Raw genomic sequence first — 14,619 nt, 5'->3', positions numbered from 1 at the left:
TGCAGTGGTGACAACGAAGTGTCTCCAGACGCCGCCCAGCGTCCCCAGTTGAGAGCCACTGCTCTGCACACGGTCTGCTCTGTGTGCGACGCAGGACCACACGTGGCATCAACACATGATGTCTCCAGCCCCGTGTCCTGGACCTCACGCCCCGGCTACCAGGAGCGCCGGGCCCGCCCGGGGCCCCACCCACAGGTCCCGTCACAGCCCGCGGACGCGCAGACCCAGGAACCAGCACCGCTCTTCCCAGGGGCAGCAGCGTGCCCGGTGTGTGAGGCACCCCATTTCTAGGCATGGACACCCCTCTGCCCGGGCACGCAGCCCCGCCAGCACGTCCCCTCCAACGTCCCCCAGACGGCAGCTGTCACTCACGGCCTCTGGGCACTCCTCCCCCAAAACCCCCCCTTCCGGAAACTCTCCGCAGGGAGACTTGGGAGGCACAGTTTGTCCTCCAACGGTCCTACTGACACAGGTCACCCTGCTCCCACCAGACCCCACTCAAAACGTCCCCTGTCCCCTGCTGTCCACCACCAGCTCTCACAGGGACATGCCCAGGGGTGTCTGTGGGGGTGGCAGCTCCAATGCCAAGAGCACAGTGCCCTCTCGGGCTTTCCATGGCCCCCAGAAGGCAAGGCCAGTCTCGGTCACGTCAGGCCCGACACGTTGGCCAGACAGCAGTCCGGCCACGGTGTGACGCCTGGGGAAACCTCCCACCCACCCACCCGACCAGGAGGCATGCCAAGAACGGCAGGGGGCCGAAGACCACACATGGGGGGGGGGGGGCTGCGGGGAGCTGCCGAAAGAGCCAGGCAGAAGGTCCCTTCCTGTGCTCTTGCCCCAGATGGGTGGCCTCTGCTTCTCCCATGTGACACCTGGCCACGGGGGCTGGGCGGGCACGAGGGCCCCAGGCGTGGAGGAGGCTGGGTCCGCAATCACCTTTCTGCACGTGGTCAGAGCAAGCGTAATGAATGGACACGGGAATCAATCAATGCGTTAATAAATAGGCTGGCGATGACACATGGCCAGTGCAAGAAAGTCGCCTGGTGCAATTGAAAAAGATTTTCAATAAGGTTGAAACACAGGGTTTTTTTTTCTTGCCAACGCTCAGTTAACCAGGAAATTAAATCAACACAACCAGGAGCCTTCTCCTTAATGGAGGCGGTAATCACGCTCCTTAATAATGACGATGATCCCCCACCCCCACGTGGTGCCTGCGCTGGCCGTGGAGCATGCCGGGCTGGGCCAGACTGGGTGCCTTCCACCTACGACGGGGGGAGACGGAGCCCAGAGAAGCTGTGACCTGTCCAGAGCTGTGTCCGGCGAGGGGCAGAGCCTGGGCCGGAAGCCAGGGTTCCGACTCCAAGTTCAGGTCCTCCCAAGACACCTGGTGGCCTCTCCTTGTCTGGGCTCAGTGTGTGCCCACCTCCAGTTCGCTGCACCCTTGCCACAGGCCCGAGAGGGAGGTGGCCCAGGGGACCTGAGGAGACACACCTGAGTCCCCGCCCTGAGGTTTCCCTGCAGACCAGCACGGGCCTTGCTGGGGCTGCGTCTCGGCCGGGGCTCCTGAGGGGGCCTGTGCCCGGACAGGACCAGCACTGGCTGCTGAGCCAGACCCAGGAAGGATCAAAAGTGCCTCAGGGTCCGCAGGCCACCCAAGGCTTCCTCTGATCCCAGCCCCTGGAGCAGGAGCTGGGCCCTGCTGGAGCGCGCTGGGTATTAGCTCCCCAGCCCCACAGAGTACCCCGCAAAGGCTGTGGAGCCCAAGGCAGCAGGGCACCGGACAGGGGTTTGGGGAGCCGAGGGCTGCCTTCGCCATGCATGGAAACCCCAAACCAGGAATCCCTGCACAGAGCAGCCCGGACTCTCCTATTTTGGAAAGCTCTCTCCCTTCCTTCACTGCCCAGCTCCATTTCTGCATAACCAGCCTCCACCTATGCTTTGAGGACAAGCACAAGGCTTGCCTCCTCCTCCTCCAGGAAGCACTCCTTGATACCGCACCCTCTGTATCTCTACCACAGCAGGATGGAGATCGGGTCTGTGTCTTAACAGTCCGTACACCTCCTCTATCCCCTCACACACGGGGGCGATGCCCTGGAGCCACCAGTGTCTGGCAATGACCACTGCTCAGTTCCCAGCGGTAGGACGGAACCAGACTGGCCCGCACCTCCCGTCCTTACCCTTCCCAGACTTGTGTGCAACTGACATGTGGCCTCGGTTTTCTGGGTCTGCGAGGGCAGGTAGCCTCCTGAACACGGCGCTCCTAGGGGGCTAAGAGGCAAGGCTGGTTCTCAACTGTTTCCGGGACTATGGCCTCTAGGAAGCTACTGATCCTCCATTCCCAGCCCCCCAAAATGCCCCAAGGCTCAGCCACACCACCTGTTGGGAGTTCGCAGGCCCACTGGTTCTGGATCCTCTACCGATGCTTTGGCATCGGGGCCCGGGCCCCTCCCTGGAGCCCTGACTCCGGACCTTGTGCTTCCTGGTGGCCTTGACAGGACTGGGAGGAAGGTCCTGTCCCCGCAGGGGGCTCTGTCGGGGGGGGGGGGGGGTCAGGAAACGCAGAAGCAGGCAGCCTCAGGGTTTCTATCTGAACCACGGATTCCATCCCGGGGCCTGGGGTTCCCGCAGCCGAAAGTCCCCAGGCGCGTTTTAAGTGCTGACTACCTGACTGGGGGCTGCTTTCAAGGCACGGGGTGACTGAGGTGTTTCTGGAAATTTGGGGCGCACGCTGCTTCTTGGCAACACAGTCTCATTCGTTAGTTGCACACTTTGTTGGGCACCTGTGGCAGGGAGATGTGTCAGCCGTAGGGCCCAGGGTGTCAGTTTCCCAGAGCGCTCGTGTGTCGGGTCCCACAGAGCACTGCCCTGCTGGTGGGCAGGGCGGGCTGGGGGAAGGCTCGGGGGGCGCCCGGCTCCGGGGACACGGCCGGCAAGCCCTCCAGGGCTCCTGGAGTCTCGGTTCTGGGTGGCTGTGGAGCCAGCTCGCCTCATCTTCCCTGGGCCACTCAAAGGCTCCCCTGGGGTGTGCCACCCAGCACAGGTCTGTGGGTGCAGGTCGGACGAGGGAGCTGGTCCACAGGCTCCTCCCCACGCTACGGAATTTGTACGAAGATGCCAGAGGTCATCCCACCCGAAGAGAGCGTGACCTTTGAGGATGACCCCTCAGAAGTCCCAGAGGCCCGGGGGGAAGGAGCCCAAGTTGGGTGGTCTGGGGCTCTGGAAAGGAAAGCTGAGAGTAAATAAAAGGCTCAGAGAAGTTCCAGAACCTTCTGCTGGAAAGAGCTATGGACACGGAGGCCCCGTCCCTTGTTTCGCGCTTCAAGCTCCTCATCTGTGAAGCCCCGCCCTTCTCAGGGGCTGCTCCGGGCAGCCGCGCCAGGGCCTCTGGGAGGCAGGCGTTCCGTGCGGACCGCCAGCAGTCCCGCCGGTCCAGCTACCGGCCAGCGCCAGGCCCCAGAGCGAGCCAAACACCAACTTGTTCCCTGAATGGCCGCATGTCAGCTTCTGGCCAGCAGTTCATCCAGTTAAAACACACTCCTTCTCTGCGGGCAGCCCCGCCAGGCCTGGCTTCCCCCTAACTGCGTGCAGACCCTCCCTCTATGAACACGCTGAGGACCCTCACGTCCTCACGGCTGGACCTCTGTCCCCCCCGCCCCGAGCTGGCTGCCCACAGGCGGGGCCACCGACCTCACCCATTGCAACGGGCGTTCAGTAACCTGTTCCTAGTCCGAGACGGCGGTGGGCGGTGTTCTGGTTTGCAGGGGGAGCCTGGGTCCTGCATGTCTTCGAGCTAAGCCCCCTCCCCCGCCCCCCACAGTCTGTCTGCATAACAGGCTCCGGGCCTGGGGGAAGGTGCCGCCATGTGCTTTTCGCCAGAAACCCGAGTGACCCAGAGCAGGAGTCTGGGGGACTCCCGTCCTCCTCACGGCCACTGCCAGGGGTGGGTTCTGGGCAGCGGGGGCTGGGGGTCCCACGGCCCGGTCCCCGCCTCTGCCGGGGAGGATGCGGCCCCGAGGCGGCACCCCTTTCTGTGGAGTGAGCAGGAGGGAATGGCAAGAAGTAGTTAAAAATGCAAAAAGCTGTTGGTTCTGATAAAGAAAAATGCAGCTGCAACATCTGTTTGACTCTTGTTTGCAGCTTCATCAGCGCTAAGTGGTCGATAAATCAGAGTGGCGTGGTGTTCCGTTGCTGCCGGGGCCCCGTCATTAATCTCGTGCCGGTTCTCATGAAAAATGAAGGAGAGGCTGCGCGATCGTGAAAATGTATACATTACCCGGAAAGTCATAATAGCATGTAATAGTGCCACACACCTCCCCAGTCGCCGCCGGGCCCCGGGCAGGCGGCACGCCGCCGGCCGGGGGGGAGGGGGGCTCGGGAGCGTCAATCAGCGCCGCTCACGCCGGAAGCCCGTCTACCACCGCGATCTGTCCCGTTAGCACCGGGCCCCACTGGCCCGATCGTCGGAGGCGGGGCCCTCCCCGTCCCCGGGTGCTTCACAGCCGGGGGAGGTGCCCGTAACATGCGAGTGAAGAGCTGGCAGGAAGGAGGGCGGGCTGCGTTACGGAAGGAGGGAGGGGGGTGCGCAGCGTTGCGGGTGTCACCGCGCTGCGAGGCGCGGAAGCACCCCCGGCCGGGGCTCCAGGGCCCCTGGGCAGCCGGGCACCTCTCCTCTGCTCTGGGTAAAGGCAGGAGGTGGTTGGTGTCCGGTCCCCCGTACCCCCACCCCAGCAGAGAGGCCTGTCACACAGCCCTGGCAGGCTCATTTCCAACCCCCCCCCCCCCCCCCCCCCCCGCTGATGGCTGCCAGCAGGCGGGGGGGATGGTTAAGCAGGCCCAGGGAAATGGAAATGCTAGGACTGTCCCCTCCCCACCCGAGGGCCAGGGTGGGTGGCCTGGCTGCTCCGTTCTGTGAGGATCTGCCGCCTCCCTCCCATTCCCTTCCCTGGCACAGATGTGAAGGGGAGCCTTGCAGGCTCCTAAGCTCGGAATGCCGTGCGGCATGGCCATCTCCGGGGGTGTTCCTGGGGACAGGACGGTGACCGCACCCCCAGCTCGCACCTCTGAGGGGGTGCCTCTGTGTGCAAAGACGACTTTCTGGGTGTTGGCTGTTGGCCTGGCCACCCCCGCCCTGAAGTCCCACCTACGCCTCCCAGTTCAACCCCTCGCAGACCCAGCGTGCAGGTGCTCTCGTTCCGTGTTCCGGGGACACAGAGTCTCCCCACTCAGGGCTCCAGGGTCCAACCCCGCCCGGGGCCCGTAGCTGCCTGCCTCTCCAGCCTCCTCCCCGCAGGGACCCCGGGGCCCCGGGGCACCTCGCTGGATGGTGGATGAGTGCCATATGCCCTGGGCAGCCGCAGCCCAGCGCGAGTCTGTGCTGGAGCAAAAATGGGTCCAGGGAGCTCGGCGGGACTGGAGGGAGCAGGGAGCTGGTGGGGGCGGGGATGGGCCGGAATCCTGCCCCCGCCTGGTCTGTGAGCTCCTGGAGGCATGGCCCAGGCAGCAGAGCCCCGTCTCCACAGCAAGGGGCTGCAGGGCGCCCTCTGTGGTCAGGGAGGGGTGTGGGACAGCCAGGGGCTGAGCGCCTGGTGGTGGGGGCGAACCCAGGTCCCAAAAGTTGAGGACGGTTAGAGAAGCAAAAAGAGAAAGAAAAAAAAAAGAGTAGAAACCAAAAGGGGAGACCTGGCGCCCCAGCGGTAGGCAAAGCCAGCTGTCAGCCGTGTGCCCCCTGGGAGCTGGGGACTCGGGCAACCTCCCCATCGCCTTGCCAGCACCCAGCAGGGCGGGGGGCTCCGGAGGACACCGTGAGCAGCGTGGCAGGCCCACCTGGGGCCTCTTCTCCTGTGGAATGGGGGGCAGGGGTGGCCGCTGGGGAAGCCCTGAGGCCCCTCGAGCCACCGCCCCCATGTAGCCCGCGGGCACCGGAGGGAGCCTGGGCCGCGGCCCTTCCCTGCCTTGGGGGGAGGCTGGGAGACGTAATTAGCTGATGCGGGTAAAGTGGTCTGCAGATGAGAAGCCCTGGGTAATTGCCGAGTGTTGCTGCCGCCGCCGCTGTTATTACACAATTACCAGAATTTTCCAGTCATGGGAATGCAGTTAAACAGTTTCCACCTGGTGCGGGGGTCTGGGAGCCACGAGGGCTTCAGGGCTGCCCGGCTCTGCCCTCTTCTGCCCACGGCGAGGTAGGAAGAGCACACCGACTGTGGGAGAGCCTGCCTGACGCAGCTGTGGCTGCGGCCACGGCCGGGCACATGGGGAGCGTGGCCGCGGGGGCGGATGCCGGCCTTTCTGAGCCGTGAGGATGCTGCGCCCGAGGGCGGCCGTCTGCTCAGACTTTCCGGACACCTCTGAGACCACATGATGCCGGGGACCTGGCTGTCCCCCTGCACCCGTGGGGCAGGGACTCTCTCGGGCACGCTCTGGATGGACACATGGAGGCCACGAGGTTCCCACAGGCTCGGGGCCAGGCCCTGACTTACTGACAATCATTGTAAACGATCTGGGAAGAAATGCTCAAGGAAGTTCCCATGTTTGCAAGTGACACTAAACTTTTACGGGCAATAAAACGTCAGATGGTTTGTTGTGATCGGTCACGAGAGGGGCTGGTGAGGTCGGAGGAGTGGGTGGAGAGGGACAGTGGACTCCCCCGTGGGTGAAGTGCAAGGTGGTGTGCAGACTGTCCCCAGAGGTGGGTGGGTCTGAGGGCCGGCCAGCAAGCCCAGGACGACCCCTGTCCAAAGCCACCAGTGGGACTAGAAGCGACCTACTCTGGAGAGCTGGGCGCACCTGAGCGATGAAGGCTCCTTATTATGAGCTGATCTCTGGCACCGGGCGTGCAGGGCCCGGGGCGGGCGGGCCCGGGAGAGGTGGGTGGCCACGGGAAAATGGGGAAAAGAGGATTTTTGGCCAGAAAGACGTGGCCGAGAGGAAATGCGACTCAAGCCTTTCAGGTCAGAAAGGGGGGGGAGAAGGCGAAGGTGCTTTTGCTCCGGATCCCTGGATGCCAACCACGAGGGTCCCCCTTGGAGGGCAGGGAGGCACGCTCAGCACAGACAGACCCTGCACGGATGAGACGCCCTCTCCAAAAGGAGACTCGGGCTGAAAAGTAGAAATAGATTTAAAAAAAAAGGGGGGGGGCGCCAGTTCCTGGATGGCTGGTCCCTAAGGAGTTGCGGAAAGAGATCAGGATCTTCCCAGGTCTGCATCCCTCTCCGGACCCCAGCTCCCCCGCGAGCAAAGCCCACATCAGAGGGAAATCCACCCCCCAGTAGGCGGCCCACCAGCATTGGCCGGCGGACCCCGTCTGCCCCTGGGGCAGCGGTGGGTGGGGCCCGCAGCCTGGCCGACCTCAGGGGGCTGTGCCGTTGGCGGAGAGCAAGCCAGTCAGCCGCGGGTGGCTCCCGGACTCGCCGCCCAGCCAGCACCCTCCCCCTTCATCTCCCGTCATCGCCAGGCCCTTTCTGGGAATGTCTGCATCTGAGCCGGTGTGACTCTTCCTTTTAACCCGATGTCGCCTCTGGTTTCACCCGTGGGAACAGGGGCCTATCGGAGTAACTTGTCCTAAGCTCTCACACACAACCCCCGCTCCCCACCCGGGTCCTTGGGATCTCACAGGGAACCACGGTGCCTTTCCCGCTAAGCTCAGAGGGGGTCCCAGAAACCTCAAAGCACAGTGCTGGGGCGCCACTGCCGATCACTAAAACATGGCTGTCTATCCGTGTGCTCATGTGTGCTCATATGCACACAATGCACATGGGTACTTGCACAAATATGTGGGCATACATGTATACATACATGCACGTGCACATGCCCCCACATATATGCACGTGCACACACACACGTGTGCACACCTCCCCCAGTCGCAGGCCCACAGTTCCCTCTCCTGTTTGCTTGTACGCACGCACGTGCACACGCACACCCACACACATATGCATGTGCACACACACGTGTGCACACCTCCCCCAGTCGCAGGCCCACAGCGCCCTCTCCTGTCTGCTGCAGGTCTCGCTAAGGCCGCCCCGAAGCGAAGGACACAGGCACCTGGCCCAGGGCCTTGGCGCCAGCCCAGGGGGGACCGGGACGCCCATGTTCGCAAGGAAAGCATTTGCGAAGTGTGAAGAAGTCAGAACCGCGCCGGTCAGAAACTGTGTTTAAATTTTGTTCAAAGTATTCTGTCTTGTGTCGGGCACAGAGTCCCTTTAGGAAACCAGCACTGATGCCACGGGGCCGTCCAGAGAAGGCTGCGCCAGGGGACGGCCATTCGCTCTGGCGGCTGCAGGTTGGGGGGGGCTGCTGGGACGGGAGGAAGGTCACGGGCACACGCGTACGGAGCACCGCCTCTGGCTGCTGCGGGGTCAGACCCGCTGGGGCAGGGCGCCTCCCTCGCTGCCTGGGAGAAAGGGTGCCAGCGTGCGGGGCCCAAGCAGACAAGCCTTTGTCACCCGTGACCTTGAGCAAAGGGGTCCCGGCTCACCCACTCCCCTAGCAGGTGTCCTTGGGCAGGATTCTCAGCCTTTCGGAGGAAGTTTGCCTCTGCACAGGGTGGAAATAGATACAGTTCTCGCTTCATAGGGTATTAACTCATTCATTCATTCATTCACTCATTCATTCGTTCATTCATTCATTCAACAGATCCACGATGGGCCAGATCTGTCAAGAGCCATGATATGCCAGGGCTGGTCTGCATTCAGAGTCCATGTGACTTGCTCTCAAAAAAGCACGGAAAGCAAAACTAGAGGTACCTGAAGAGAGAAGGTGACTTTGGGCAGTGCTAGGTGCTAAGAGCATGAAAGGACTGGGTGCCGGGGGCTGGGGGCTGGGGGCTGGCGGGGTCAGGAGTTCAGCCAGCGAGCTCAGGGATGGCCTCGGGGACGGTGGCCCGGCCTTGGCCTGAGCCTGCCAATGGCAACGACAGGGATCCGGCCGTGAGCAGACCTGGGGAGCCGGGGGTCCAGGGGCGTGTGCAGAAAGGGCCTAGGGCAGCCTCCGGCCCCCAGGGAACGTTCGGGAAAAGGCTGTGAAAAGAGGAAACAGTTCCGGCCTGAGCGCACCGCACTGTGGCTGCCGAGGGCGCCTCTGCTTCTGCCTGCCCGCCCGGTGTCCAGCCTGGCCCGGGCTGGCCCGGGGCTGGGCTCGCTCAGTCTTTATCAGATGAGGAACACTGTCCAGGAGCACAGTAAAGTTGCACTTTGGAGTGGAAGAAACACCTCCACACTTTGCGATGTGGGCAAGGCAGGGCATGGGGGAAAGCACAGTTTTGCCTGTTAGTGAGGAAGTCACCGGAGTTTAACTTGCTTAAAGCTTTTTGGGGAAGAAACAAACGTTTTGCTGGCTATTGTTAAACGAAGGCACAAAAGGTGAGTTACGATTACGTCAGCTGTTTTTAGTAACTTAGGAATTAGAATGAGACAGAAAGAGCGGACCCGTCTGCCACCTTGCCTGCGGCCAGAGGACGGAGCAAGCGTGGACTTGGACTCGGACCTTGGCTCAGGCCCCACCTGGGCCGCTTTAAAGGCTGTGTGATCTTGGGCAACTCACCTAACCTCTCTCAGCCTCATACCCCTCAGCTGTAAAACGGGGAGCTTCTCGCTTACCCAACCGGGTCAGCGTGAGGGTCAGGTGAGACGGTGACAGAGCACCCCCCGCACAGTCCCCACAGAGCAGTGCCCCTCAGTCACTGGTGAACGAGTCCACAAACCGACCACCGAGGTCCCCTGCGGTGGTCCCCAATATGGTGGTCCCCATGGTGGTGACCCTGTATCTCTAGGGTCATGAGCCAAAATAGCGAGGTCTATTTCCTGCGCCTTTGGGGGGGGACGCCCCATCTGACGGTTGTTTCTTTAAAACCGGAGGTGTGAAGGGACCCCATGCCGCAGGAAGCCACCCCAGGGAAGACACCTTGCTTTGTCCTTCGTGTGTTCTCCCTGGAGGCGCAGCGCTGAGGTGGTGCCTGGAACCTTACAACCGACCACGACCACGTGCACATCAAAGGGACCTCAGACGCCAGCGATGGCCGTGCTGCTGGGCACCCTGCCCTGCTCTCCCAGGAAACTTCCAGAAGGCCGGTGCAGCACTCGGCACCCCACCCCGCTCTCCCAGGAAACTTCTAGAAGGCCAGTGCAGCACTTGGCACCCCGCCCCGCCCCCCTTGTTATTTAAGCACACTCCCCGAGCTGCTGTCACTGCAGGGCGGAGGCGCCTGACGGGAGATTCATCTTTTAGTCTCTCGTTAACTTCGAGGGCAGTGTTTCTCCTGAGCAGCGTGCCGTGGACCGGGGGGCTCCCGGCGCTGCCCGTGTCAGGGACGGGCACCTGAGCCTGGCGCACGGCCTCCCCGGCCGCCTTCTCCGGCTGGCCCCTGGCTGTGCAAATGTCTCAGGAGCGGACGGAAAACTGGCCACGGAGACTGCAGCTGCCGGGGAAAGCCCTGCTGACACCCACGGGGGACAGTGACAAGATACTTCAACTGCGGTGTCTCGCTGTGAAATGGAAGGGCTGGGCTCTCTGGTCCCGGCCCTTGCGGTCCTCCCTGAGTCCTCGGCGCTCTCTCCGGGGGGCCTGTGGCTGCCCCCCTCTGCCCAGTCCCCTCCTTTCCCTTGGCAGCCCCTGCCCAGCTCCCTCCCTTCCCCTCCAAGGCCCTGCTGCCTCTGGCGGCGGCGTCTGCCTCTCCCCCCTCCCGGCACCGCTCTCCCTCTCCCCATCCGGCTGGTTCCGTTTCAGACCAGTGACCTTCCCGCAGTGCGTGCTCTCTCCTCGCTTCACCTTCCCCGGCCCCGTTCACCTCGCACCTGTCCTCCGGCCTTCTCCTCTGACCCCCCCCCCCCATCTCTCTCCCAGCACCTCCTCTCGGGTGACCCTTTGGCTCGGTCTGAATGGTCAGGTTCAATTTCTCAAGCAAAGCCTTGAATCTCTCTGACCCCCTCTTGCGTGGTCTTTGTTCCCTCGCTAAGAATCGGCTGATCTCAGGCCCACCTGAGGTCTGCCTCCTTGGCCTTGGCCTCCAACTCGTACCTTCTCTGCTCAGCCCCAGCCCTCGCCTCCCACCCCCTCTGCCCTGCCCCTCTCCTGCCTCCCTCCACCCACGTTCGTGGAGCACCTGCTGCATGAGGGCGGGCCTGGGTGCAGGGCTGGGCAAACAGCGCTCTGCCCTCCACGGGTGCAGTTTCCTAGGGAGACACTCGTGTGGAACAGGGAAGGGCAAAGTGTGTTATTACTATTATTGCTATTATTTTCCCAGCAACAAAAGACATTTCTGTGGGAGGAGGGGAAGGAGGGACGAGGACTGGTTCTGTGTCCGCCAGCTCCTGTCTCCTCTAGTCAGGAGGCCGCCCTCTTCCCTCCTCTCCCAGGGAGCAAGGCACCATGGGAATATCCCGGGTGCAGGCCAGGCTGAAACTCAGCCTCTCAGCCTCACAACTGTAGACATTGGGGGCTGCATAATTCTTCTTCTTTTTTTTAAAAAGAAAGCCCAATAATTAATCTCTTTATTGCTCTACATTCAAAAGAATCGACGCTTCCCAAATAGCTGAGGAAGGCCTAACCCCTCTCAAATGCAGACAGTCACGTGAGTCATGCGTGAGGACCGGGTTTTGGTCCCCAGTAGCACTTACAACACAGCCACCACCGCTTGTGACCATTGCCGTTCACCATAATTTGTTCCTTGCCTACTGCCTCCTGAGGCTGTCTTTAGTGATCGCATCTCAGCCAATATTTGGGAGATTTCATCTTCCCTGAAACCCTTAGAACTCAGGTAAAGCTCAGGTTTTACTAGTCATCACGTGATCTGATAGGCTGTCAAAAAAACAGGCCCTGCGCCGCCCCACAGAGAGGAGAAACCATGACGCACGCCCACTCGCATCCCCGTTTCAGACGGGGGTCTTTCCCGCTTTGGGGACCTCCCGACCACGGGTCCACGCTTTCCCCGCAAGTTAAGATACACTAATTAATACGGACGAGTAACTCTGAAGAGAAAAAACTGTGGGTCCTTCCACTATTAAAAACCACACCACGGTTTTAAAACTTGAGTCATTTTGGCTCAACGTTGAGTGTTTGTTTATTGCAACAGAGTTGAAACTGCTTTGCGGAGTGTGGGGGTCCATGGACTCCATGGTAACCGCGAGGAAGCCCCGTTTCCTTCAACCTGGTCTTTCCTTGTGTTTCCCCCTTTGCCTCAGACCGGCCGCACCCAGCGCGCTGGCTCACCCACCTCCCTCTCCCCTGCACGCCCACTCCCTTACTCGGTGCGCCCTCAGGACGACAACGAGGCTCTGGCCAGCATCAAACAACCTTAGGAGCAAGGCCTCAGGTCAAGTGCCCGCGGAGGAAGGTCACACCCAGGCCCCGGCTGGGTTTCAGCCCCGGCCAGGAACGCTGCACATCCCACGGACGAGATCCTGGTGGAGCCGGGCAGAACAATGCCACGGTGACCCCAGAGGCAGATGCAACGGTCGACGACCCTCCCCCAGCACCAGACAGTCCACGGAGATAACACCCCCTAGCCCCCGCAGTCACCGTGACGAATGGCTTTCCCTCTGCAACCCCTCCCCTCAAAGCCACCGGGCAGCCGGGGTTGAGGGCAAGAGCTCCCCTGTGCCCCCGGGCGGGGTGCACTTCCTCACATATAAACCCTTTCTTCGCTGCCAGCTCCTGTTTGCGTCTCACTGGGCTCGGAGGCCTGCGAGCTAGTGGGCCCCTTTGGTTGGTGACACTGCCAGTCGGTCCAATGTCCCCTGCCTTGCCCTCCACCCCACGCTTTAAGCTTCCGGGGAGAGGAAGCTGGGGGTCTGTTTGTGTGGGCTGGACTCCGGCTCTACCCACCAATCACCGGCCACCGACAAACCCCATGGCTGGGGGTGTGGACCGTTACCCTCCAAACTTGGAGGGTAAAGATCCCATCTGCACCCGGAGGACAGCAAATGCCACTGAAAGCTGCAAACCATCTTCCAGGCTTCGCAGCCCTGAGCGGCCGCTGGCGCCTCACCACGGGGAGGGGAAGCGATCACACGCACCGAGGCTAGTTCTCTGCCCCGGACGGAGCTGCGCGTATTGTGGAGTATTTAGAGGCATCCCTGGTTTCGAATACTGAAATGCTAGTAGCTTCTCAGAATGGTGACAACCGAAAGTATCTCCAGACATGGCCAAGGTGTCCCCTAGGGAGCAAAAGCAGCCCTGCTTGAGACCCGCCGGGCTCCACAGGGACCCCGGGTCCCACGCTGTTCACCCTTCAACGCCGCCAAAGGGATGAGGGAGGAGTCGGACTGTCCTTGGGGGAGACTTACAAGTGCTGGGTGTAGCTCTGGTCTGACCTGGGGTACACTTCATTGTGGCTTCTCGTTCCTTACTCCTATATTCCTCTGTGTTCGGGCTTTGATAAGAGTGTTTCATGGTTTCAGAACGGATGCTGCCGGGCCACGCACACCCCCTTTCTTCCCCATCCGAAACCCTTCCTCCCCCCCACAGAGCCATGAGCCTGGGGACCCGGGGGACTACGAGTGTGCACAGGGGGCGGACCCAGCGGGCCGGGCTCTCCCACGCCCTCCCTCAGCGGGGGTTACTCAGGAGTGGGTGGGTGGGTGACCCGGTGCTGGCTGAGGCGGCGGGAGGTGTGTGGGGGCCTCCTGGGGGGCGTTTGTCACTGGCGGGCACAGGGGACCGCTCGCCACTCCGTCCCCGCGGCACAGCTGCGCGCAGACCGAGCCTGGGCTTTGTGCTGCCGCTGTGCTCCCAGCAGGCGCTGGTGCCACCGTGAACGAGGGCTGAGCGAAGACTTGGTCGGCACCCAGGTCCTTGGTGACAAGCCGAGGCCCTGAGCAGGCTCGCCCCCAGTCTGCCATCCCGGGGACCTTCCTCTTTGCGATATCACAGATCCAGCCGCCCCTGGGCGGCTACCGCCTCCTTAACCCCCGCAGCCGCCGCTCCCTGCCTTGATTTGAGGTGTACATTTCCTAACCAGATTAGAATAAATGTCTTACTTCCCTTCCTGAGGTCTAATCCAGGATCGGGGAAGAGAGAAAGGATAAAAACCCTCCTGGAAGAAATGGGTGGCTCTGTGGAAACCCAAGTTACACAACGGCTTTCCAAGTGGCATTTGCACCTGGGCTGAGCGACCTGATTCGGTGCCGAGGGAAAGTGAACGGTCTCGTCACGTCACAGGAGAAGAGGCCGGTGCTGCGGGAGGCAGACACCCCGAGCCACGCGGCTTCCCTGTAAATCGCAGCGCTCGACTCGAGCTGACAAGGAGAGGGGACGCGTCCTCCCGTTTCCTGATGGCGTCCCCCGACGTGCGGCCTTTTACTGCGGCCGTAAAAGGGCAGTAAATTAGGAAGGCGCCGTAAAACATCATCGGAACCCACCGGGACCCACCGCGGGAAGCCGCACTCCCAGCCGAAGCCTGGAAAAGGAGGGAGGCATAAACTGTACGTGTCCGTCCTCCGGGCTGGGAAAGCGGGGTGCAGTGTGGGGCCGCGCACAAAGCAAGGTGACGGGGCCACAGCCCTGGGAGGGGAGGGCCGCCCCCTCCCAGAAAACGGTCCTCCCTGGTAGGGGTCTGCTCGGGCTGGGTTCTGGCTCCAGGGGCGATGTGGGCCCAGGGGCCCGAGTTCCATCAGTGACACGTTCTTGAGT

The 14,619-nt window shown here is 62.1% G+C and overlaps 1 protein-coding gene across 1 annotated transcript in view; it reads right to left on the bottom strand.

Moving 5' to 3' along the window:
• Positions 1–14,619, bottom strand: part of CAMTA1 (calmodulin binding transcription activator 1) — a 735,454-nt gene that overhangs the window by 104,958 nt on the left and 615,877 nt on the right.

Source organism: Phyllostomus discolor, chromosome 5 (genome assembly GCF_004126475.2).
Source record: "Phyllostomus discolor isolate MPI-MPIP mPhyDis1 chromosome 5, mPhyDis1.pri.v3, whole genome shotgun sequence".
Taxonomy (NCBI): Eukaryota; Metazoa; Chordata; class Mammalia; order Chiroptera; family Phyllostomidae; genus Phyllostomus; species Phyllostomus discolor.
This window is presented reverse-complemented; position numbering and strand designations above follow the sequence as displayed.